Source organism: Cynoglossus semilaevis, chromosome 12, assembly GCF_000523025.1.
Source record: "Cynoglossus semilaevis isolate Cse_v1.0 chromosome 12, Cse_v1.0, whole genome shotgun sequence".
In the NCBI taxonomy this organism is placed as follows: Eukaryota; Metazoa; Chordata; class Actinopteri; order Pleuronectiformes; family Cynoglossidae; genus Cynoglossus; species Cynoglossus semilaevis.
Genome location: NC_024318.1, coordinates 14636183 through 14659638, shown reverse-complemented (window position 1 = coordinate 14659638; position 23456 = coordinate 14636183). Strand labels below are relative to the sequence as shown.

Below are 23456 nucleotides of genomic sequence, written 5' to 3'. Positions count from 1 at the left end.
ATACATTCTGCTTTGCCTCCAATCTTCCAACAAATGTCATCTTGCCACAAATAGCCCCTCAGAGCTGATGCCTGATTTAATCCTAATCCCCCCTATATTTAACCCATCTGTCACTGCCCACCTTATTACACTCTGGGGTCCTAATACATGCCACCGCACCACCCTCAAGTACTTCACTGCCACCCTGCTCACTCACGTACTTACTGCACCTTTATTAAAAATGCGTTCACTGGATTCAAAATGATAATTTCTCCACATTTCTGTCAGTACTTTTAGGTAAAAAAAAGATATGTTCTAACTGCTGAAGCTCGGTCATCATAACCTGTACTCTCTTCTTCTTCTTTACATATGTTTCTGCTAGGGTTTAAGGATGTTTCCATATAGAGATCTTTAAATTATCAGCTGAGCTCAGCAGGTGTCCTGAAATTTGAATGTGGAAACAGCAGTGTTTCTGATGTTGCATAATCGGAAATTAATCATTTTCATTTCACTACGATGACAGCATGACAACACGATGAGGCGGATAGGTTTTTAATTACAAATGGCTGAAATATGATTAGTGTCAGAAGTTCGCATTCTACGCAGCTAATAATGTGTACACAGGGTGATCAAAGATTGAAAACCGCTCACTTCCTTTCTGTGTTGAAGACAGTTATTTTTGTTGTGTGTAAAGGCTAAAGTCTGACATTTGACCCATCCATAATCTCAAGAAGAAGTTTGACCTGTGTGGCTTATGTGTGTTTTGAGCCAACTCATCACACATCAACCGAAATGTGCAACAGCAGCAGGAGACGGCAGAGTTTTTTAGCCAGGGTTGGTGTTTCAGCTGGAAACCCTTAGGACTTTTTAACCACTAAGCCGGTCTTAAACAATAACTTCAAGCTAATGTTCCGTTGTAATGTAAGATACTGTACGGTACATTTACTCTCTGGTGGTTCCTGGTATAAGTGATCCATCCATTATCTACCATTAACTACTTTCCAGGGTCACAGGGGGAGGTGGAGCCACTCCTCCTCTTAACAGACCAGGACCCTGGACAGTTCCCTGGACAGGGTCACATACACACTCACACCCAGAGTTAATTTAAACCAACCAAACAAAAATCTCACAAAAATGAAATATAATAATCTGCTGGTTAAAATGTACTTAAAATGTACTCCGGTTTAGTTGAAGAAAACACTGATATACTGACAGGAATTGAGGAAAGACACTCACAACAATTATTATTTTTTGTTTTAATAGCCATCTGCTGCCACCTAGTGGAGGAGGATTTACTGTAGTTGCCACAGCCCCGCCCTCATGTCTGTGTTTACATTATTCACCTGCCACTCACTCCCCATGTTTTTTTGTGTGTACATTCTGTGTAAGTTTTCTAGATCTTCTACATGTATAACCCAGTACTGTATACTGTATAAAGAAGTACTGTTTGGATGTCCCCTGCTGGTCGTTTTGCTAAGTTCCCATAAGAATTTGTTTCTCCACTGATGGATCCCACATCCAACTCCCTTCTGCACCTATGCCATTTCTAAAAAATACAGTCGTTTTTTTCTTAACTCCCTGTGCCTGTGTGAGTCTAGGTGTTTGTGACTTACACTGTAGTCAACAGTAAGACCAGAGACAATTCACCAGTCCATCGCAGACAAACCACCATTGACACTCAATATTGATATACGTATATACTGATATATATCAGGTAAAAAAATACTGCCACATACTGAGGGACCACCAGTACCTCTGAGGCAGGGATCTTTTTTGTGTAAGGCCAAAGCTTGCCGTTGTCCTGCTGTAAATCGACGCGGTTCTGGATGGGGACTTGTATTCCTGACAGGTTTATATTCAGCTCCCATACTCCCTGGCAGCTAAAAGATAGTGTTGATTTCAGTCTGACTGCTCTGTCACATGTTTGACACACAAGATGTAACGTATATGTTTTTGTTTTTTTTTCCCCACCCGAATCAACCGTTAACACTGACGCATCTGCCCTTTAATTTTTCTCCACCGACTCGAGGGAATGAGGTCTGTCTGAAGCCGTTATGGGACAATGGAGAGTTATCGCATGGACGGGTTGGGCTGAGCCCGGAAGAACACCAACTGCACGTCGTCAGTAGTTCTGTTTTCCATCGAATGTGCCACCCACTCACACTCCTGCTGCATGATTCCCCTGGACTCCATGTGTGGGAAAGTGGTTGGTTGGGGGTTGGAAGTGTGCTGGTGTGGTCAACATGAGGGGTCAGAGTCAAGGCCTGGCTTTATGTGTGGATTTCTGAAGATTGACATTGATTGGTTACTTTAGTGCTGTCACCAGGATAATGTGTTCAGTCACCTCCTGTGTAAGAAACTCAAATAAAGGTTCATAGTAAAAATATTTTTTCATAAAAGACATCGCCATAGAAACACACTGGAGCACAGTGACTGAGTGAAGTTTTTTTTTTTTTTTAAGAAATGAAGGACAACTAAAACAAAAAAGAAGAATTTGTAATACTCCCGCAGAAATTTGCAGACATGTTGCATGTGCTGATGATGACGAAGATAACTGTTATGTCGCAATCACAGCAAATTAATTAGCACAAATCACCATTATTTCAAATAATTAATTAGTCTAAATGTTGATTTAATAACTAAACTATTGAATTTGTAAAGGCTGCAACAGCTTTTTTTTTCCTCAATAAAATGAACAAAAACTGAAATTCAAAATATTAGCATCCAGCAGAATACGAATATTTTTACACAAACAAAGAGGAATTTGTCAACGATTCAAGTTTTGGGGTCGATACTACTTGTCTTGTTTCCTTGGGGGAAATCAACATGCATCATGGGAGATGTAGTTTATGGTAACTGTGGGCTTGATTAGAATGACAATTAGAAAATTCGAATTTTGAATTAAGCGGCATGTGTATTTTATACAGTACACACACAGGATTTGACCATTGCCGTAAACCCAGTAGTATAGATTCTTTACTGTAGACCAGTGTTTCCCAACTTTTTGTTTTATGGGGACCCATATTTTAAGTTACAAACTTACGCGACCCAAGTCAATAGACATTATTCGTAAACTCCTGGGAAACATGATGCGAGATGAGCCCCCCAAAAAATCTATTGCGACCCACCCTAGGGTGGCGACCCAGTCCTTGGGAAACAACGCTGTAGACCATCGATGCCTTGGGTCTGAAATCTGTGGGGCAGAACACGACGCAGGAGACTTTAGAATGTTCTCCGGCATTAGCGGACTTTAACTCAGAAACACTGTTCTAATAACTGGCATCACAGAGCAGATCAAACCAACAGACACTACACCCAGGATTTCTCCCTCCTCGCTCACCCACGTTCCGTGAGAGGCCACGGGGGACAACGTGAACAGCAATAAAAGAAGATGAGTGAGGGATTTGGATAAGACACCGAGGACCACCCCATTATATGAGCAATTCCCCATAAATCCTCATCAGCATGACAGGGATTTCCAACCGAGCTTTATCACCAGCTCAGGCACGGCTGCAGTCTGGTGGGAAGAAGAAAATCACCAGGGCTCATTCGTGTGACGTTAGTGTCACGGAGGTTTCTGCCACAGTCCGTCTGACACCGAAGAAAGGTCAAAGGTCAACTGTTTCTGTCAGACAATGCAAAGCAGGCACGTTTTAGGGCCAGGAGGTCACAATACTCAAAGTGATGGGAGGACAGAACAGCATAATGCCGCTGGTCACGAGACGACGACGAAGTCCAAGGTTCTGTTCACTATTCACTGAAATCGGCGGAGGTTCCGCCGCACGTCCTTCTACTCCGTTCTCCCTGGAAGCCTATGTTCTGAAGTACTTTCCCCAACCTTCTTCTGCTCCCCCTTCAGGACTCCACAAAAGGTGCTTTATTGATTGACGTGTCACTTCCCGTGATTGCCCACTGCAGTTAGATGTCAGCGCTTTGATCAAACATTGCAAAATTAAAACCAAACACATTTGCGTTTGTACGTGAATGTTCACTTCAAGAGCTCGTTAAAAGACTAGGAATATCATTTTGTCCATCTCAGGTCCTGGATTCCATTTTAAACCCCACACACAGTAATTGTCACTTTGCTGAGAACGGAGCTGAAGAACAGACGAAGGTCCGTGCGAATGTACAACAACTCACACAAAAGACCAAAAGCAATTAAATATTGATTGGAGCTCTTCCAGAAGGAAATGAACTTGGTCAGTCAGCTGCAGTCGGCCGAACAGAGCACACAGATAAATGTCCCTACATGTTTTCTTAAATAAAGGTAATTATTATATAAATTAGACCGAGGATGTTCGTGTCAAACTCAGGCCCGGGGGTCCAAATCTGGCCCGCTGTGTAATTATATTTGGCCCGCGAGATCATATCAGATGTGAACTAGAGTTGGCCCGCCAGTATATAACCACCTATATACTAGACAGAACCTTGCAGTATTAGCGGTGAATGTTATAACACGTACTTTTTTTTTTGTTAGCCTGTGAAAAAAATATTTATATTAAAAAAGAACTGGAAAGGCTACAGATAAAGAGACATCATATAAAAAAATCCCACTGATGCGTTTTATTATAAATTTAATTTCTCATCTGTTTATAATATTAATATTTATTAATAATATTAATAAGCTTTGGTTGTTCTAGATGCAATGTTTATGCAAAACTAAAGCTTGTTTCCATATGAAAAAATTTAAATTTTTCAATTTAAGTTTGACCTCTGTGTAAAAGCGTGAGGTCAACCCGTGACACGAAATAACAGCTGACCATTTCATTACGCTTCCTGCGCTTCTTCTTTGTGTGTCTGTTTGAAACAAATCTGATGAGACCAGCTCAGGACAAATTAAGGTCCTAATGTGTCTCGCTGAAATGACAACAGTTTCAGACAAATTTTTATCGCTCCGTGACAATTAAACTAAAGTCGCTCGCTTTGCCTGAGCCACTAAAACAGTCTCTGGATGACAATTAAAGAGCGCACGAAGCCACTTTTTAAAGCTCTTGATGCACTTCCAAAAGAATGTTCTAAAAGAAGTAAGTCATTAGTTTGGTAATTCACTCCAGCCCCAATAAAAAGTGCAAAAAACTATTTATTTGACTTTGTTTAAATGTTTTACCATTAACATGAATTAATGCCTACAACACTTTCAGAATATTTGAAACAGATGCAAAGTAAAGTATCATACATAACCATAACCTATTTGATATTATTTATAAAGTGTTCCTGGACCCATTCAAATACTGTGGCAGCTTTGGTAATAATAATCTACTACACAGTTTAGCAACGAAAAACTTTGTTGAATGGATTTCAAAGCACATTCTGAATTCCCAGTCATTTAAACAAAAATAATAAATAATAATTATTATTATTATAATAACTGAGTCCCTTATTCATTGGGGAAATGCACAATGTGAGTCTTCGATGCTACACAGGAGGCGCCATTAGGGATATGTTTCTCTGGGACTCTAACCCAGGTCCTTCTGCGTATATAAGGCAGTCATGCTAACTGCGACATTATGAAGCCAAAACAAAGAAACCTTTTCATCTAGCTCAAGGTCGTTTCTTCTTCTTCTGCTAAAGTCATTGACAGCCCTATAATTGTGTGTGTGCGTCATCTGATAAACAACAGTTCATTCACTGAATTGTCTTTTCTTATGATCTACATGTAAGAATCTGCAGTCGGGGTCTGCAGCATCTATGATGGAAATGGTAGACCCCTCAACCCTCAAAAAAAATGTGTATATATTTCATGTCCTTATAGCAAATGTGGGATTCCAAATTTGAATAAATGCCTGTTTTGTTGCTAGAATAAGTCCAGTAAAACTCCTGCCGTGTCCATAATGATTACATTTCCTTCATTTATGACTGTATAACCAGGCATATATATAAATATTTCTCCTCTCTGTCACTTTCAATTGTTCCACGGTAATCCACTGTGGGAGACCAAGGGTGATTTGAACCAACAGACTGGACCGTGGACGTTCGGAGCAGGTGCTAAGACACAGCAGAGAGGCTTTATTAAGTCAGTGTCAGGCGCAGACGGCGGCAGAGGGAACGAGGAGCAGAGAGGTGTCAGTTAGCACAGAGTGGAACAGCAGCAGCAGTGCACGAGGATCAGGGAGCAGCTGCTGTTCTGTCACCAACACTGGCAGGCTCAGGAAAATAAACACTTTTCCTTGAACGTACACACCATTCACACACAGACGGCTAATTCAGAAGTTTGCATTTCCTTCTGGGCTGAGACAGAGACGATTTATGGCCTGGTGTTCTTCAATACAAACAAAAATGTTTGGGTTTTATGCATTCAACGGGGAAAAGAACAGAAACCTGCAGAGTCTGCTTAAATCAGCATTTCAAAAAAGGTACTTCAAGAGTATTTAGGGAAAGGGTTCGTCTTGACTCGACGTCTGAGGAGTTTTTTAAAGGTTTTACAAGGACAAACGTATCTCTAAGAATGAGAGAACGTTGATGATGAAAAACAGAGAAAAGATCTTTTTTGTACCAGTATTACAGGGACGTTGAGAATAAAAGAAATACAATTACAGGATTAAACTCGTAAATTTTTCAGAATAGTCGAAATGCAATGGGAAAGAACGTTGAATGTTTAGAGAAAAAGGTTGGAAATTTATGAGAAAAAGTCATATTTTTTGTGTTTTATTTTGTTTATGTTTTGCTTGTTTTTTTTAAAAAAAAGGTTTTTAACATTTTAAAATATTTAGGTTTCAAAAAAAGAAAATACAGAGTTTTTAACATTTTAAAATATTTTTAGGTTTCAAAAAAAGAAAATACAGACAGAGGGCAGCACACCTGCATATGATCACAGAACAATTCACAAATGTGATTATACTATAGTATAGTTGTTTTTTTGACACTGTAACAACCTATCATTAGCTCTACTGTAAGTTGCCAATGACATCACACCAAGAATGTTTCCAGGCAGTAACTGACAGAGGGAATTTAGCATTCTTTATTTTGTTTGCTCGACTCTCCTGCTGCACTGCACTGCCTGAGCTCCTGATGCACCACAGGCACATCACCTAAATGGGCTAACTCCTATCGATTACTCAAACTCACAACCTGCAACCGCAGAACGGCCCTAGGATTAGTCCCGGTCTCTCATCACAGATTAGGTTTCCCTTCATCAGACTTAACACAGTCTGATGGAGGAGGAGTGGTTTTTATGGAGTGTTTAAGGGTAAAAACCAGCAGGCTCCAGTCAGACTGATCTGCTCTTTCATTTTAGAGAAGTGGTCGAGTGGGATGCTGTCCAGTTCTTAGGGTCTTATATTAATGAACCGGAAGCACATGATCTATATATTTATTACAGTGGGGGCTGGACCAGAACTGGAACAGAACTGAATTGTGGGTAATTAATAGAAGGGCAGCAGATACAAAATACAAATTTATAAATATATTTAAGTTTCAAATGACACACACATCAATCATTTATATACACATATGCATATATATGTTTATATATATATATATATACATATATATGTGTATCGTAAATTATTCTCTACCTCCCTTCAAAATAAAAGTCTGTCTTTTCCCCCAAACAACAATAGAAAAATGCGTTTTATATTTAGGAATATATCTCGATTAATCATGACAAAAGACAATCATGATTAATTAAACAAATACAGCACAACACCCTGATTCATCTGACACGATTGGTTGACATTATTTTAATGATTGTGTTTCATAAATAACAATATCAACCGAAACCATGTATATATGCAGCGATGTTTTCCTAAAAACTGTAGTAAACGTCTCAGGACGCCACAAGAGTTTCCAGCATATTAAGCTAAACGCAGACGTTGCGTTATCAGCTTTTCATTACTGGAAGAAAAAATCGATAACGATTCTTAGAGATATTACATAATTATGCCAATATGGGGTCGATAATAAAGGTCGGCCGGTACATCCCTAACACAAACCTTACTGTGACTCTCCTGCATTATAACACATGTTTTATGATATATTTCTGACTGGACTTACAGTGCTAGGTGAAATTATATATTTTTTTGTTTTTCATGGAACCATTATTATTATACACGCTGGTAGAGAATTGTAACTATCAGGTGGTTCAATTAACCATCCTTATTTTTAACTCCGTCCCTTCCCGTTTCCAGTCGACTCAGGAGATGTGATTCAATTTTCTACATACGAAAAAAACCTTTCTAACCATTATCCTCACATTAGACAGGCTGAAATCACCAAGCGCAACATCATGTATTATGAAAAGTAATTTTCTGTCATTGTGCTGAAAATACTACAGTGACGATTGACTGAATACATTAGACAGGCTCACTGGCCTCAGTAGTTCACTCTCTTACTTTTTTGTGAACCGTAAAACTTTTTATTATTGTTTATAAAAAAGGGGCATTTTCTACATTTTCTTTCTGTATATGAGGATGGATGGAGAGATACATGGATGGATGGACGAATGGGCAGTTGGATGGATGGAAGGATAGATAGATAGATAGATTCTTCCCAGTGCACTATAATTCCAAAGCACTTGATGCATTTCCAATATTCTATAGGCCACCCACAGACCTCATTTATCTTGTATCAGAGGAATTAATTTGCTGTTACATTTCCTTTGTTGATGATTAGTGACAAAGTTCATTCTTAGAAATGTCTCTTTTTCTTCCTGTTTGGCCAGGATCGGAGGGAGAAACCTAAAATGAAATTCTGAAAAAAATGCTTCCCTGTCATTTGTGAAAGTTCAGTGAACACACTTTGAGGGCCAGAATGAGGTTCTGGAATGTACTACGAACCTTCACGTAATGGAACTCGTACTCCATGAACGATTGTGTGTGTGTGTGTGTGTGTGTGATGGTGGAGAACACAATTACACATGTCCTCAGCAGGGGAAAGGAGAACAGAGTAAGAGTTGGAGCCCGTCTGTGACACTGCTGGTTAAAAGAAACATATGCAGCGCTGACGTCCCATCAGTCTGCCGTGGAACATTAGACTGTGTTGACATTTGGTCTTTTGCATTTTTATAAATATTTGCAACTAAAAGTTCTATTTATTTGGCGTTTTAGCAGAGAAATATGTAACGGCGTTCTCATGGAGAATGCTCCATGTGTCTCCGTGCTGCGGCGGAAAACTGGAAATTTCAAAAATAAACAGTGCATAAAAACTAATCAACACCCAGTTGTCTGCTCTCCCAATCTGTATTCAGACCCAAACACCCTCTTGCAGCACGGATCATTTTAAATCAATGGACAGTAATGCACCAACAATGTCCCTGTCAGGCACACCTCCCCCTACAAAGGCAGTGGTGCTTGGCTTGGCTCAGAACAGCCACTCCACCACACACACACACACACACACACACACACAAATATACAACAACACTGAACATTATGCAAAGCAGTAAACATTATTCACACACTGGGTCTCATCTGGAAGCATCTGAGTTCCGAGGCTGTCTGCTGTACAGTACAGGTGAATTTACCATTAACCACAAAGAAGATGGATACAAGTGCTGCAGAAACAGACAGGAAATCCTGCATTACCTGGTTAGAACAAGATGGTTTTCTCAGAATTAATTACGCAGAAAGAGAAAAGAAAACGTGGGGAGGCAGAGGGCGAGGAAGCCTGAAAGGGAATGGACTCGGACACTGCCTGTCAAATTCACTACTGCACTCTCAAGTCATTCTTCACTCTCAAGTGGCTGACTGAGTTATTTAGAAAGGGATGTGTTCCGTGTGATGGGAAATCCATCTGCATTGTGATAAATATGGGATTGGGAACGTTTCAAAGGCAGAATTCATCATTCAGCTACACTCGTCACGTACCGAAAACTCAAACCAACGTCTTCTTAACATCAAGTCAGCCGACAGTGGAACTGCCGACGGTACAAACAGGCGTGGTTGAAGCTTTTGTAACATTTAGTCGGGCTATTTATCAAAGGGAGTCGGAATGAGATTGACATCGGAATAACACCTGTTCAGTTCATAAGAATACATCAGGAAACTCAAGTATTATTATTGTTATTATTATTGTCAAAAACACATAACCACAGCACTTCCCAGATGGGAACAAATATCTAACCACTGAAGTTGACGTATTGTTGTTTGCTCCTCCTGAACAGCTATGCTGTGGGCTCAGTTCTGTCTTGCAGCTCTCTGGATCTGACTGGGAGCTCACAGCTGCCTCCTCATTGTGTTCTGTTGGCTCCTGTTCCTGTCGCTCCGCTCCATTCCCGCATCTGCTGGCAGCTGTCGCTGATGATGGATACGTGGAATGACCAAACTCACACCTCACCTGAATCTAAATACTGAGTGTTGTTTCAGCCAGGTTTGCTGATCCTAATGGCTGTGGCAGCCCGATGCACCGATATGAAGTCATCGGGAGACAACAAAAGGAGATACAGTGGAACCTCAAACCCTGTTCCAGGACCGAGCTCATAACTCGAGGGACTCGTATCTCGAATAATTTTTTCCCATAAGAAATAACTGAAAAAAACTAAATTTGTCCTAACCCTCTAACAAAAACTCCTTATTAGTGCTAATAACAATGGAAAAAACATGTTTCTAATTTCTGAAAACAAACAGAAAAAACTCGATAGAGTGGTAACGCAAACACAATAAGGAAGGCTCGCAAGAAATACGTACGGAAGTCGACGAACACGTGATGTGAACGAGTGCTGGGCCACCTAGCCTCAGCGTCTGTAAGCGTGCTCGTATCTCAAATCTTTACTCGTATCTCAAAGCAAAAATTTGCTCGAAGGCTTCCTCGTATCTCGAAATACTATAATATCTCGAGGTTCGACGGTGGTAACATAACGAAGACCTGGGACAGAACTAGCTCTCGTCATACCTCTGATCCACAGAGAACATCTTAGCCATCTTTTTTCATGGACCCTGTGATGAACTGAACCTGTCCGTGGTGCGGCCCACTCTCTGCGGTGACTCCTTTAGTTCCCCCAGCGACCTTGAGAAGAATAAAGCAGAACGCGATGAACAAACATATTTGTCCTCACATATTCAGTGTCATTTCCAGTCCACAAATTCTTTAATAATGGATGTGAATAAGCACATGTATAAATTCAGTTTGAACCACCCCCACATTCTGTTAGATCAATAAATTCATCGGAGTGTGTTTGATGACCGTGACATCCCTTCACCCCGTTACCACGCAACAGCGGCATAAGGGACCGTTGGCTGTAATTAGGTTAAGAGTCCTAGCAGCAGTTTAAGGATGCCACTGACACCACGGTGCCAGTGATTTTAGAGTTGTTGCCGTTGTTGTCAGGGAGGCACGGAGACACCGAGCGTCGCTGCACACATGGGTTTGAATCAATCTGATGACAGTTAATTCCACGCAGTGATGCCTGCCTGGTTAATGAGGAGCCTGCTGTGAGTTTTATTAGTAAATTATACGCTAGCTGAAACTGGAATAGTAACAACAGAAAAAAAAATGATATTTATACTTAAAGGATAATAAAGGGGATAGAGAATAGGCAGCAGCTGGCAATATTTCTGATGCCAAGCCGGTCACCACAGCCATATGTTGCATTAGAGTGATTTTGCAAACGACAAATAGATTTGAGCTCACAACTTAGGAACATTACAATGATGGTTTAGTACACACCCAAATATAAAGGATAAATACTGAAATTAAAATTTTTATTTTATCCAGTTCTTACAGTGTGTCGTCACTACTGAAGACTATAGAATTATTTTTTATTTTAAATGCTCATCATCTACTGATAAATCCTGATCTACTTCCTGGCCACCACTGGTGTGGTGTGTGTTGTTGACAAGAGGGAAAGTTACCATGTCATTGTTAGGAAGGTTTAGCCACTCGCCAGGTTGATGGGAGAACACACTTTTGGTCACTGGTTCAAATCCAATTTTTTAAAACTTTTGTGGGATGTAAAGGTTGATAATGCATTTATCTTTTATTTACTATAGTAAATTTTAATAATTTTCTACACTCACAATGAATGTAAAAGGTCACTGGAGTACTTTTCAGATGTGAATACTGGGCCAATAGATAATTCATTATTATCATGAATACCTTTTGTAATGAATAATCCTGTGTCAAAGGACATAAAGCGCTGAGTCGTTAGTCTTAGGTAAGTGAATCACAAGTGCTAACATTTTAGGATCATTCAGTCAATCACTGCTCATACACACCTATGAGCAGTGACACTCTCTCCTGATTGGACAGTTTTAAATGACAGCTTCCACCTAAAAATGAAAACAAAGTTTTATTGTACGTGATACAATTTGAAGTGTAGTTTTTTATCTGAAGAACTGGAATGTTGATGTGCTGTTCTATTAACACCCAAACGCTGGCACAGAACATTAGTGCATGTTCCGTCCTTCATTTCCTCTGCACAGCACCGGGGGTTCATGCGGGCTCACAGGGAGCGGTGTAATAATCCCTGAAATACGGAGATGACACCCAACATTTCAAAAGCCTTTTTTGTGTTAGCCTCATTCTCTACCTGCTGGAGTGAATATCTGCTTTGTAAACACAATTTTCTGTAACCATTTGTCATTGAAATGTATGGTAATTTTTATATGGTGCGACAGTCTGAGCCATTACAGTATTATTGCAGGTGGGACTCTTACTGCTGGTTATGGCTTAAACACACTTTTTTGTGAGATAGTGATGGATACTATAGACAGTATGGAGAGTATCACATTTATAATATCTGTATCTCTGGCATTATATACATTTTTTTATATAAAAAAATATTGTTTACAGTACAGTTTGTGAATTAGCTTAGGCATTATTGTTTTGTTAACGTATTTATTCTAGTCAAGAATTAACTGTCTTACTTTAGGGACCGTTGATAAAGTATAGCTACAGTTACTGGAACTCACAGGCTCAACTGGAGGTTCTGGTTCCACATCGATCCATATTCTAGAGCAGGGTTGATCAATAAGTAGATCGCAGATGAATTGCTGGTAGATCATGAGTAATTTAAAATAAAATAAAATAAAATACACATATAATGTTGTAGTTTATAAAATTGACCATTAACTGTAAGAATCAGATCCTATTGTACCATAAAGCTAAATGCATTTCATCAGTACCACATAATAGAAGGTATAAATAAAGGATGTTTAGTTTATATGAGTTAATACATTTTGAATGGAATCCTGAGTGGAGTCTGTGAACCTAATAAACGAGGAAAAGGACATCGTCTTTAAATGAACCTTGTGACATTATCATTTACCTTGACATGATCTTGTGAGAATTCATTTCAGAAATACCCCCGTTTTGCGCGGTTCTCACATTCTACAAGAAAAAAACAAAAAGCAAATCAAATACAGATATTTATATTTATGTACCACAACCACATAGTTCATTTTTCATAAAAACTACCTGAGGAATCTTCTGCTCTCCACAGCCCACACTCTTAACCTCTGACCCCACACTCCCTGGTGGAAGTGTGCAACTCTCCGCAGAATCAATAAAAGGTTGAGTCTGGACTGTGCCTTTTGAGGTACATGGCTGCCAAAAGAAAGCAGGAGCGGGAGAAATGTAATGTATTTAGTTTATGAAAAGAAAAAAAAAAGAAAAAAAAAAGAAAAAGCCAAAGGGGTTTTTATTTTGTTCAAACTGTTGCCTCTCTCATCTCTCATTCTTTCACTCTTTGTAACATTTTTGAACAGTTCATTTTGTAAATAGAATATCAAAAAACTATATCAACTATGTGCAATATATATATTTATATATATAGATGAAAGAAAGTAAAAATAAAATATACAATAAATACTTTTTAAAACATTTTAAAAAATCCTGGCATAAAACCATAGACTCGAACCTAAATGTTTGGATAATGGAAGAATTCAAAGACACCCAGGGTATTGCCAACAAATAAATCTGTTTTTCGTACTTATTTTTCAGGTTGGAGGCTGTTTTTTTCAGGACTGTATTTGTTTTGCTCACAGCTGATTTAACCCGTTTTTTTTTCTTTCTGACACATCATTAGGCCACGTCAATTACTAAATGGTGTGATCAGCAATGTTCTGTGAAAAGTGCATACATTTTGGTTCACAATGAATTCCACGGTGTGCCTTTGGACACATTTGTCAATAAGTTAAAAATATATATATATATATTTTGGGTCATTTGAGAGGGAATTTAAAGTCACCACTGACATTATGAATATAAACAGAGAAAAGCCATGGCATTTTTCAAATCTTAAATATGGGTCGCGGCTGAAACTGCTTCGGAATCACTGCTTCAGATCACACGGCTGTCCTAATCCCTGATGTGCGTGTTTAGGCTGCAGAGGAAGTTCAACATGAACATGGGAGGAGAAGAGAACATGAAATCTCTATCCATTAAGACCATCAGTTACCACAGGGGATTCAAACCGCCGATCTCCCTCCTGTGTGCCAAGAGTAGGTTTGACTCATCTCATGGCTTTTACGGGTAGTTTTGAAACTCTAAATGTAAATAATTGAAACTGAAAAAGCAGGGTTCAACTCTTCTTCTACTGATGTCTCCATCAACAGAACGACTACAGCGGACCTTTATTAGTAAACACATGCCTCGCGACATGACAGTAGCTCAGAAAATATAACACAGTTCAATCGGTGGAAATACATTTCAGCATTGACGCTAACAGGCGACCAACGGTGAGCCGTTAGGTGTGAACTGCACATCAACACCGTTTTTGTCACTCCGTTAAACACACAGGACAAATGAACCGAGAGCCTCTTGTTGCTCATTAACCACTTGGACGAAGCGTCTGTATGTGGGTATGTTTTGGTGTGTGGGCAGAATAATGACTGACTGAGCGAGCAGCCAGGTGTACTACAGCCAAACAGACTAGCTGTCGGGGTTGTTTTTCTGGTGTGCATTGTTTTGTAATGTGTTTCAAAGAGTTATATAATGAATTAAAATGAAAAGTGTGAGAAATATGAAGAGAACCTGCTCTTTAAAGACGCAGCGACTGTACTTGATCGGCGTTGTAAAGATCATTACTTGGATGCGAGAATAAAGCAGGAAGCACGAGAAATGATCCTGCGATGGACGCAGAGAACCAGCTCGGAGAAGGAGAGCAGTGTGCCAAATGAGGGGCGGGGACCCTTCGAGGTCAGATATGTTCTGCGAGATCCTGACGGAGAGCGCCTCAACTGTCACGTCTTGAAAATAAAAACAATAAAAATGACCACGACGTTACACCTCCATTAAGACAGTGATATCAACGCACCGCACCATCAAACACTTCCTAAAAAACTTTATTCCTCTTTTTTCTCTACACTGGACTTTGAGTTTCCAATTTACTGCTTGTCTGATTTTGCCACTAAAAAAAAAAATCAAAAAAAAAAAAAAATCTCAAAACACAGAAGATGAAGAACAATTCTGGTGTGCTTGTAAAACCAGTGATTCGTCTGAAGTGAAACACACTGGCGTGACACAGCGTTTGGATCTCCTGGTAGTTAAACATCAATCATCAGCAGCAACATACACTGAGAGGCTTACCTTCTTCTGCCTGTCAGAGGAAACATGATACTGCTCTGTGCTTATGAAGTACGTACAGCGTGTACTTCCTTCGCTCTTTGTCATGCGAGGGTGACAGCTGTACTCTCAGTTTAGAGGGAACACTAAATGGCTTGGTAGGGAATGAAGGTAAGCAGAAGGTCGGGAGATTTTTAAAAGGAGCTTCTCGATAATGTTTTATCAATTTTTTAGTATGAATTTTATTTCCAACATGTAAATAAAAAAGAAAACAGGTCTCAGTATATACTATAGGCTGTATGTATATGTATATTTCAAAAAAGCAAAGTCAAATCACAGCTAAATCATAACAACTACATGTTTGAAAAAGCGGTAAGAAGAAGTCTTTCTTTAGCTAGTTCATTCTCTCCACAAATGTATAGCTCAGTGAATGTGACCTAGAAACCACGTTTCATTCACATCGACTGTATCAACCTTGAACACCAACACATTAACAAACACTATTTCACAACTGAACTAAACCACTTTCTTAATGATGCTGGTAGTGCAGGATATAAAGTTTGAAGGGCTTAAAATAGAAGTAGAAAAAGAAAAATGTTCATCATTTATTGCTGGCTAATCTACAGAAAGCCAGAAAGAAAAACACAAGACACAAATTTCTAAAGGGGAAAGCCAGAAAGAAAAAAAACACAAGACACAAATTTCTAAAGGTGGAAAATAATCAATATAAAAACAACAGTATTTAGCAGCCAGGCTCATCAAATGCAGGTCAGTACAGTACAGTACAGTACAGTACAGTACAGTATAGTACAGCAGATCACCTGACTGACATCATTTTTAAATGGATTACAAATAACTACAACCACCTGACTGACATAATTTTTAAATGGATTACAAATAACTACAGGACAAGGGCTTCACTGAAGATTTGACAGAATTTTTTAACAGGTTCTTTGAGCAGTGATGACTGAAATCCACCAACACCATGAAGCTAAATTTCAAGTCAAACCTCTGCATGCTGATCCGTTCATTATTAACTCCATCTTATTATTTTCTGTTACACAGAAATCTGTTTTTAGTTTCTGGAATCATCTAAGTTAATTAGTCATAGATTAATAACAATCCATTTCAATTAGGTTAGATTAAATCTAATTATTTACAGCACAATTCATCATGATTTAATGTGTTTTATCCACAGCTGCAAAAGATCTAATTCTTGAATTTGCAGAATTATAGCAAACGATATTTGTAGTGGCAATCAGGTACCTCAAGACGTCTGCAAAGACGACTGAATTAGAAATAATCAACACAGCAGCTGATGAGGCCCACACAAAAGTATTGTTTACTTGCCACACATTTTAGAAGTGCTATCATGCAGGGGGGTGTGGCACTGGAGAGAAAATAAGGCAGAGACAAACACAGGTCCATTCAGGAGAGAACACTATTATCTGGCTGTTTGGGAAAGATGGACTGCTGGACCTTAATGTATCTTAAAAACAGTACGCAACATGGGAGGGAAAACAAAGCAACATTTGCTCCATCTCTCTGATGGCACTGTGCTGCGCCTGCAGTCTCACAGAGAGGACTCCAGGGAAGGACTATTCATCACACTGCTATTTATCAGGTCGCTAATCAACCTGATAACCCAGAGATGTGCCTGCTGCCTGACTGAGCCACCCTCCACTCCTCACTCCCCCCCCCCCCCCGCCCCCTTCTCTGCTGCCACACTCAGAAACACACAGTCAATCCTGGAACAGCCTCAGTAACACGGTGGTTTCATATCACTACGGGAAACAACATTTGCCGTGTTTTTTTTGTCTTGTTTATTATAATCACTTACAGCTACTACGTACCATTAGCTTCCTGCTAACAATCGACTGAAGATAGTATTGGATTTGTTACACGACATATGGAAAAAGAAAAAAGAAAATCCATTCTACATATTGCTAAATGCATTAAACAGTTTTAATTTTTTGTTGTCTGCCTGGTGGCGTTGTTGTGTTTGTGCGTATATTTTTATTTTTTTTAGAACCTTTGTGTGTGTCTTCTTTTTTTTTTTTTGCACTTTTTCACTGTACTTGTGCATGCAGAACAATAGATCTGACTTTCATTAGTGATTGGACAGCTCGATAGGAATGAACACAATTAACCCTGTGCTTCCCACGCATTTCACACACACACACACACACAGGTTTAATTAACCTCCACTGTACAAGAGTAGCTGTGGACTGAAGTCAAAGGTCTCTCCGGCAGGCAGATGACGTCAGACGACATGGATCTGAATCATATATGTAATATTTCCTGGTGCGTTAGCACATGAGGCCATTACGGCTGCACTGTGAGTTGCAAAGTAAAGTATGCATAGTAATGACGCATTAGATAAAAACATATATTATCCAGGCGCTCGTATGTCTTCAACTTCTTCTAATCGATTCTGAAAAGTTACTTTTGTTATGAATTAATATTCAAAGGATTTCTCCTCACACACACACACAAACCCATTTTTGTTCACATGCAGGCACTTTGCTGAAGTCCTTGGAGATCTGTCATCCTTGTAAAGAACCCAAGGGTACGGTACAGACGAATGGGAAACAATTGTGCATTAGCTTTTTAAACCGAGGAAAATGTTTTGACTGAGGAAATTAGGCATAAAACCCATTACATTACACTGCCATCCAACGAACCGCAGGTAATACGACCTGTAGATGAAAGGCCTAGAGAATAGGACAGAGGTTAAAAAGATTATCACTAAGGACAGAGCTGACCACACAGAAAGACGAGATCGCTACCCACGTCTTTGCTCGTCTTAAAGAGACGTTAGAGTCGTGATTGTCGATGAATTCATCAGAAAAGATTAATTTGCTCCTGTCCTTACACGCGGGATGATGGAACGGCAAATGGAATGCTGCCAAAGAAAAGGTTAGGCCATTTTAAAATATCAAAGTATAAGATGTATGATTAATGTCTGTCGGGGTAAACTGCTGTCGTAAATGTTCGAGGGACAGTTTAGATCTCTGAGGAAGCGTCGGGTTTGTGTTGAGGTGATCGTATAAAGGCATCGTCGTAACGTTGGTACGATGCATTCAAACACCGTTCCATTAAAAAGACAAATGTTTTCCTGACAGACTTTGCTTCTCACATGTGGAGAGACCAAAACATAACTACGGAGGACGTCAGAAGTGCTGACCTAGCACTTCTTCAATGGGGTGCAGCGTCGCCGTAATGATGAAGTGTCGTAAATTTACAGAGGCAGAAAATGGGTCGTCAAATTGGTTTGGGTTTGATTTTACAGCAGGACTGTGAATCTCAAACGTGATCTGAAAACTATCATTTAAATACCGCAAAGTATCTGTCTTTGTTTGTCTACGTAACAGCGACGGACAAAACAGTTACATACTCTTCCACTAGGGGGCAGCAATTAGCCACAAAAACTGGAATATCCTGCAAAGATATCTGGGTTGTGTTGAACTAAACACGCAAAGGTTTAATTCGTAGTTAGAGGATCAATACAGTACTTTCTTGTGACATTTTGACTGAATTAAGTTGGATTTCACACAGAACTATTAGAAATATTAATTTTGTTATTTACACAGATTGATTTAACAACTAGAAAGAAACAATTTCAGGCCTAAGGCATGTACAAATATTTGTACCGGAAGAAATATGAATAACCTTTTAAATAAAACAATTAGAGTTGAGGGGTTGAGAAACTGACATGGTGGTATAATAATGTGGAATTTAATCTAATTGAATGCCTCCGTTCTTTTACGTAGACTGACAACAGTAAATGTATCTACTACAATGAAAGGTTGCTAATGCTAACTCTTTTGTCCAGCTGATTGTCCTTTAAAAAAATCTGGTAAACATCAGCTATTGGATGGTTCAGGACAAAAGTTTTGAAAAAGGTAAACAGAGGTCTTGGAATAAATATGCAGAAATTTTACAGTATGTGTCCCAAAATATTTCATTTAATGATGATGAAGAATATTATGTTTTTATACTAGACACTTAAATAGAAATGTCATTTGGATATTATTGTCTGAGGATTTGTTTTCATTTCACATTGAACACGACCACAGAAATATTTTAAAAAAAAAATTACTGCATAAAATTATTATTAAAAACAAAAGCCACAGAGGAATTGAATACAACACAGTGACATTCTGTAACATAATCAAGTATGCTCTTGGTGATGAGTTCAAGCCCCGCAGCTACAAACACCAGGCAACAACACAACAACATCGACTGAGGCATCCAATAGTTTTCTCTACAATTGGCTTAAATCAACTTGAAATGGAGTCATTTGGCTGTCTTTGGCTGTGCAGGCTTATGCCGGTCTCCGGGAGAAGGCTTGAGGGGATTTTTATGTCTGCCTCCCTTTCAGTGCATAACAATAAAAGTATATAGACTCAGACTTGCTTCAACTTTAAAAAAGAAAAAAAAGGAACTGTAATGAGAATAGCAGCAGAGTGTAATCCATCCTGTCTGTCCAAACTAAAAAAGGTTAATGGTCTAAATGTTTGCAGGTCTGAACTGGAGGGAAAAACAAAACTCTCCTGCTGCATATTTCCCACAGCAGCCAACAGTGTGGTTTCATTTTGTACAGAGCTGCTGATCTAAATTATTTTTATATATGTGTAATGTGGGACTGAGGCCACTAAGAGTACGTGATGGGTTAATGGGATTGTACAGTATGAGCCCACCTTTACACAGGCTGGGCTGAGGGAGTCACTACAGACCAGTCACTTATATCCACTTCAGTTTAACACTGAAGTGTCTGAGTACATCAGAGGCTCACAGTGCATTCAACTGCTCCTCAAAACGTATGCAGCGGGAGGCTGTGTGTGATGGACGGGACTTAAGGCAGGTTTGATTTAAAAGTCTGACGGGAACAATTAGGTGGGCACAGTCAGAGGGGCTATTACTCAGTGGAGGATGAATGGAAAGGCTTTCTTTCATTCACATTAACACAGCTGTAAGAGAAGCCCACGGAGCTGTGGCTAAAGAGAGCGATACTCCTGCAGCTCGGCAGGCTCTTCAAATCTAAAACAGGAGCAGGGTTTATATTTAGTACCTTACAATCAGGAAAAGTGGATGGACCTAAAGACTGCTACGAGTCTCCGACAGTATACATCCATATATAATATATAAGACTGTATATGATTGGTCTTTTCCTTTACACCCGCTTTAACCGGTTCATGAAAAAATTAGGTTAATCAAGGGTTCAACATAATTAATAGGTCCAAATATAATACCAATCAAATGAAATAGAAATAATTGCCTGAAAGTGAGAAAATGATTTAAAGTGATTTAAAAAAAAGACATTTGTATAACACCAAAAAGTCAAGATATTACTTAAATGAATCATTTGACGATATGAAATGTAAAATTATTATTGTAGTATTCGAAGTATTAGACAAACTATAGGTCGAATAAGATATTAACCAAAAAAAGTAATGATTTTTTTTTTAATGTTAAAATACCACACTATTAGGAATAAATAATGATTTTTTTATGTTAAAATACCACACTATTAGGAATATAAAATAAGTAAAGCATAAATATAAACGCCATAATGATGTAAATAGTGGGTTTTATCACCATACGACTAGATGATGGAACCAGACTTTCTTAATACAGTCACAAACCTAGTCTTATCTACGAAATGGGAATATTTCACAAAGTTTTGGAACCACTGTAATATAGCATTTTCACTATATACTCAGTTTTTAATATGTGCTACTTTAGAATATAATAATTAGGTCTTTAATATGAAATATATTTTTCGTTATTTATTTATTTCATATTGCGTCTTAATAATTACAGGCTTACATTCCATGTATTGAAAGAAAGTTTCAATTTTTTTTCATGCCTAAAGTTGCAATATTTCTTTAATGTTTCCTGCATATATTCCAGTAACATTTACTTCCATCTTAGTGAATAAAACGGATGAAAGTCCACAAATGAGAGGAGCACAGCAAGAGGCAATTAGAGCAGCTGCAGTATCTGTAGGACGGTCTAATAGGTCATGTGCAAAGGCAGCAACCAGAAACTTCCAGCTTCAATTAACACATGTGCCTGGTTGCATATCAGCTGGCTGAAGGAGAGAAAAAGAGGAGGAGGAGCTGAATGGGTCAATCTAACAATGTGTGGTTAAAGTGTCCGTCTCTGAAGGAGACTCTTCATTCCAACACATTCACGTGTTTTGCTTTAAAACCTCAATAAACCTGGTTCAAAGCACCGTACCTTTACCTCCTCACTGAGAGACAAATTAGGAAAATATTTATATTTAAGATTAACTAACTCTGCAACACCTAGTAGGGACCCGCCCCTCACTTTGGACACCACTGCACAAAAAGAACCTATTGGCAACTTGTTGGATAATGATCCAAGTTATTACTAAGTCTACAACACGGGGTCCATGACATACACAAATACATATATATATATATATATACACATACAGTATACATATATACTGTAAATATGTTGTATGTATTATTTTATTTAAAAAAAACAATCAGACCTTTATTTGCGATTGTTAGTTTGGTGTGTATGTATAAACATATATATACATATATATATATACATATATACACATATATACATATATACATAAATATATATATATATATATTAATTATATATAATTTAATATATAATTGTTCCTTTACCTATGTACTGTGCATGAGTATTACTGTGTACAGTAGTACTGTGCATGAGTATTTGAATAGTATTGAATTAACCACAATATCATACATCATAGTACCAACCACCATGGGAAGTTTCCCGGGTGAATTACTCTGCCAAAACAACAGGATGTTTAGCAGTTTGACGGCGCTGTCACTTCCTGCTCAGCTCCACCGCGCTGCTCTTTCTGCTGCTGTTTCATTATTTACACTATCTTAAAATAGAGGCAACAGCATATCACTACAGGTACAAAACCTTACCTGTCAAACGTTTCACCAGTGCAGGATGTTTTCACTCTGCCATGACGTATCACACAGAGCTCCACACATTAGTTCAAATCCCTTATTTTGTCTTCTGACTTCAACTGCTTCGACAGGACTTTGGGCTGAAATTAAAAAAAAAAATGCCATGGATGGATTTGTTTTTTCTTCTTTTCACATTCATTCACATTCATTTACAAACATCAGCAAACACTTACTGCATCCATGTTCTTCACTCACGGCTATACAGGTAAAGCGGACCTCTATTGCGTTAGCAACAACTAAACAACCGCCCGCAATGCTTAATGAAATATTTTCATAAAATGTGTCACTCCGCTATCTTTTGATCAAAAAAGTTTACATCTCAACTTAACTAATAATTTTGCTGCTGTTTAATATCCGTGTAAATAACGCCAAAGCTAAGTTCGCTACCACGCTGCGTTAACGCTGCGTTTACGTACCACTTGTGAAGTACAATCGGTTGTGCTATCTTTGGCCAGTAGACGGCGACATTCTGCGGGATATAAAATTAAAAAATAAAAACAGCTTATTTGGTCACAATGGAGGAACAATTCTGATGTTCTTTCTGGACTGAGACGTTGCCAAACAACAACAACAATAATAATAACACTTTTGTGATGTTTTGATTAAAAAATATGTGGACAACAACATATTGTAAATGTTTAGGCAAAGAAAGTGTATTGAGTTTGTTAGAAAGGAGCTATGAGAAAATATGTTACACAAGACGGGTAGCTCTGAGCTATTTTTAATTCATAACAGTAGCTCTCGGAGAACAAAAGGTTGGAGACCCCTGGTGTACAGTTTCTGTCAGCTACCATTGGAAATCCTCACCCATAACTGGCACTGATATAAATGTACACCATCACCTCCAGTTCATTACATCAAATCCCTATAAGTCACTCAAATGAATTATGGTTATAGGGAGTTGAATAATGAGCAGATGATTAGGAAACGGCAACATCTGCAGTCACCAATTTTTCAAGGCACATTTGGGTTTGTCAGTCACAACAATTAAGACGAAAGTCTCCCTTTTCTTCTTCTGCTTCTTACTACTAACATCCATGCCTC

General features: G+C 38.7%; 1 long non-coding RNA gene across 2 annotated transcripts in view; it reads right to left on the bottom strand.

Annotated features, from left to right (window-relative positions):
• Positions 1 to 7633: 7633 nt before the first annotated feature.
• The window catches only part of LOC112487850 (uncharacterized), a 31443-nt gene continuing 15620 nt past the window's right edge, over positions 7634 to 23456 (bottom strand). The window contains exons 5-9 of one of the 2 annotated variants that reach the window (XR_003051335.1): positions 22829 to 22881; positions 22368 to 22492; positions 13330 to 13458; positions 13181 to 13242; positions 7634 to 10920 (exon numbers count right to left, since the gene is read on the bottom strand). This is a non-coding gene — a long non-coding RNA (uncharacterized LOC112487850). The remainder of the gene's footprint in view (positions 10921 to 13180; positions 13243 to 13329; positions 13459 to 22367; positions 22493 to 22828; positions 22882 to 23456) is intronic. The other variant, XR_003051336.1, reaches the window with a different exon arrangement.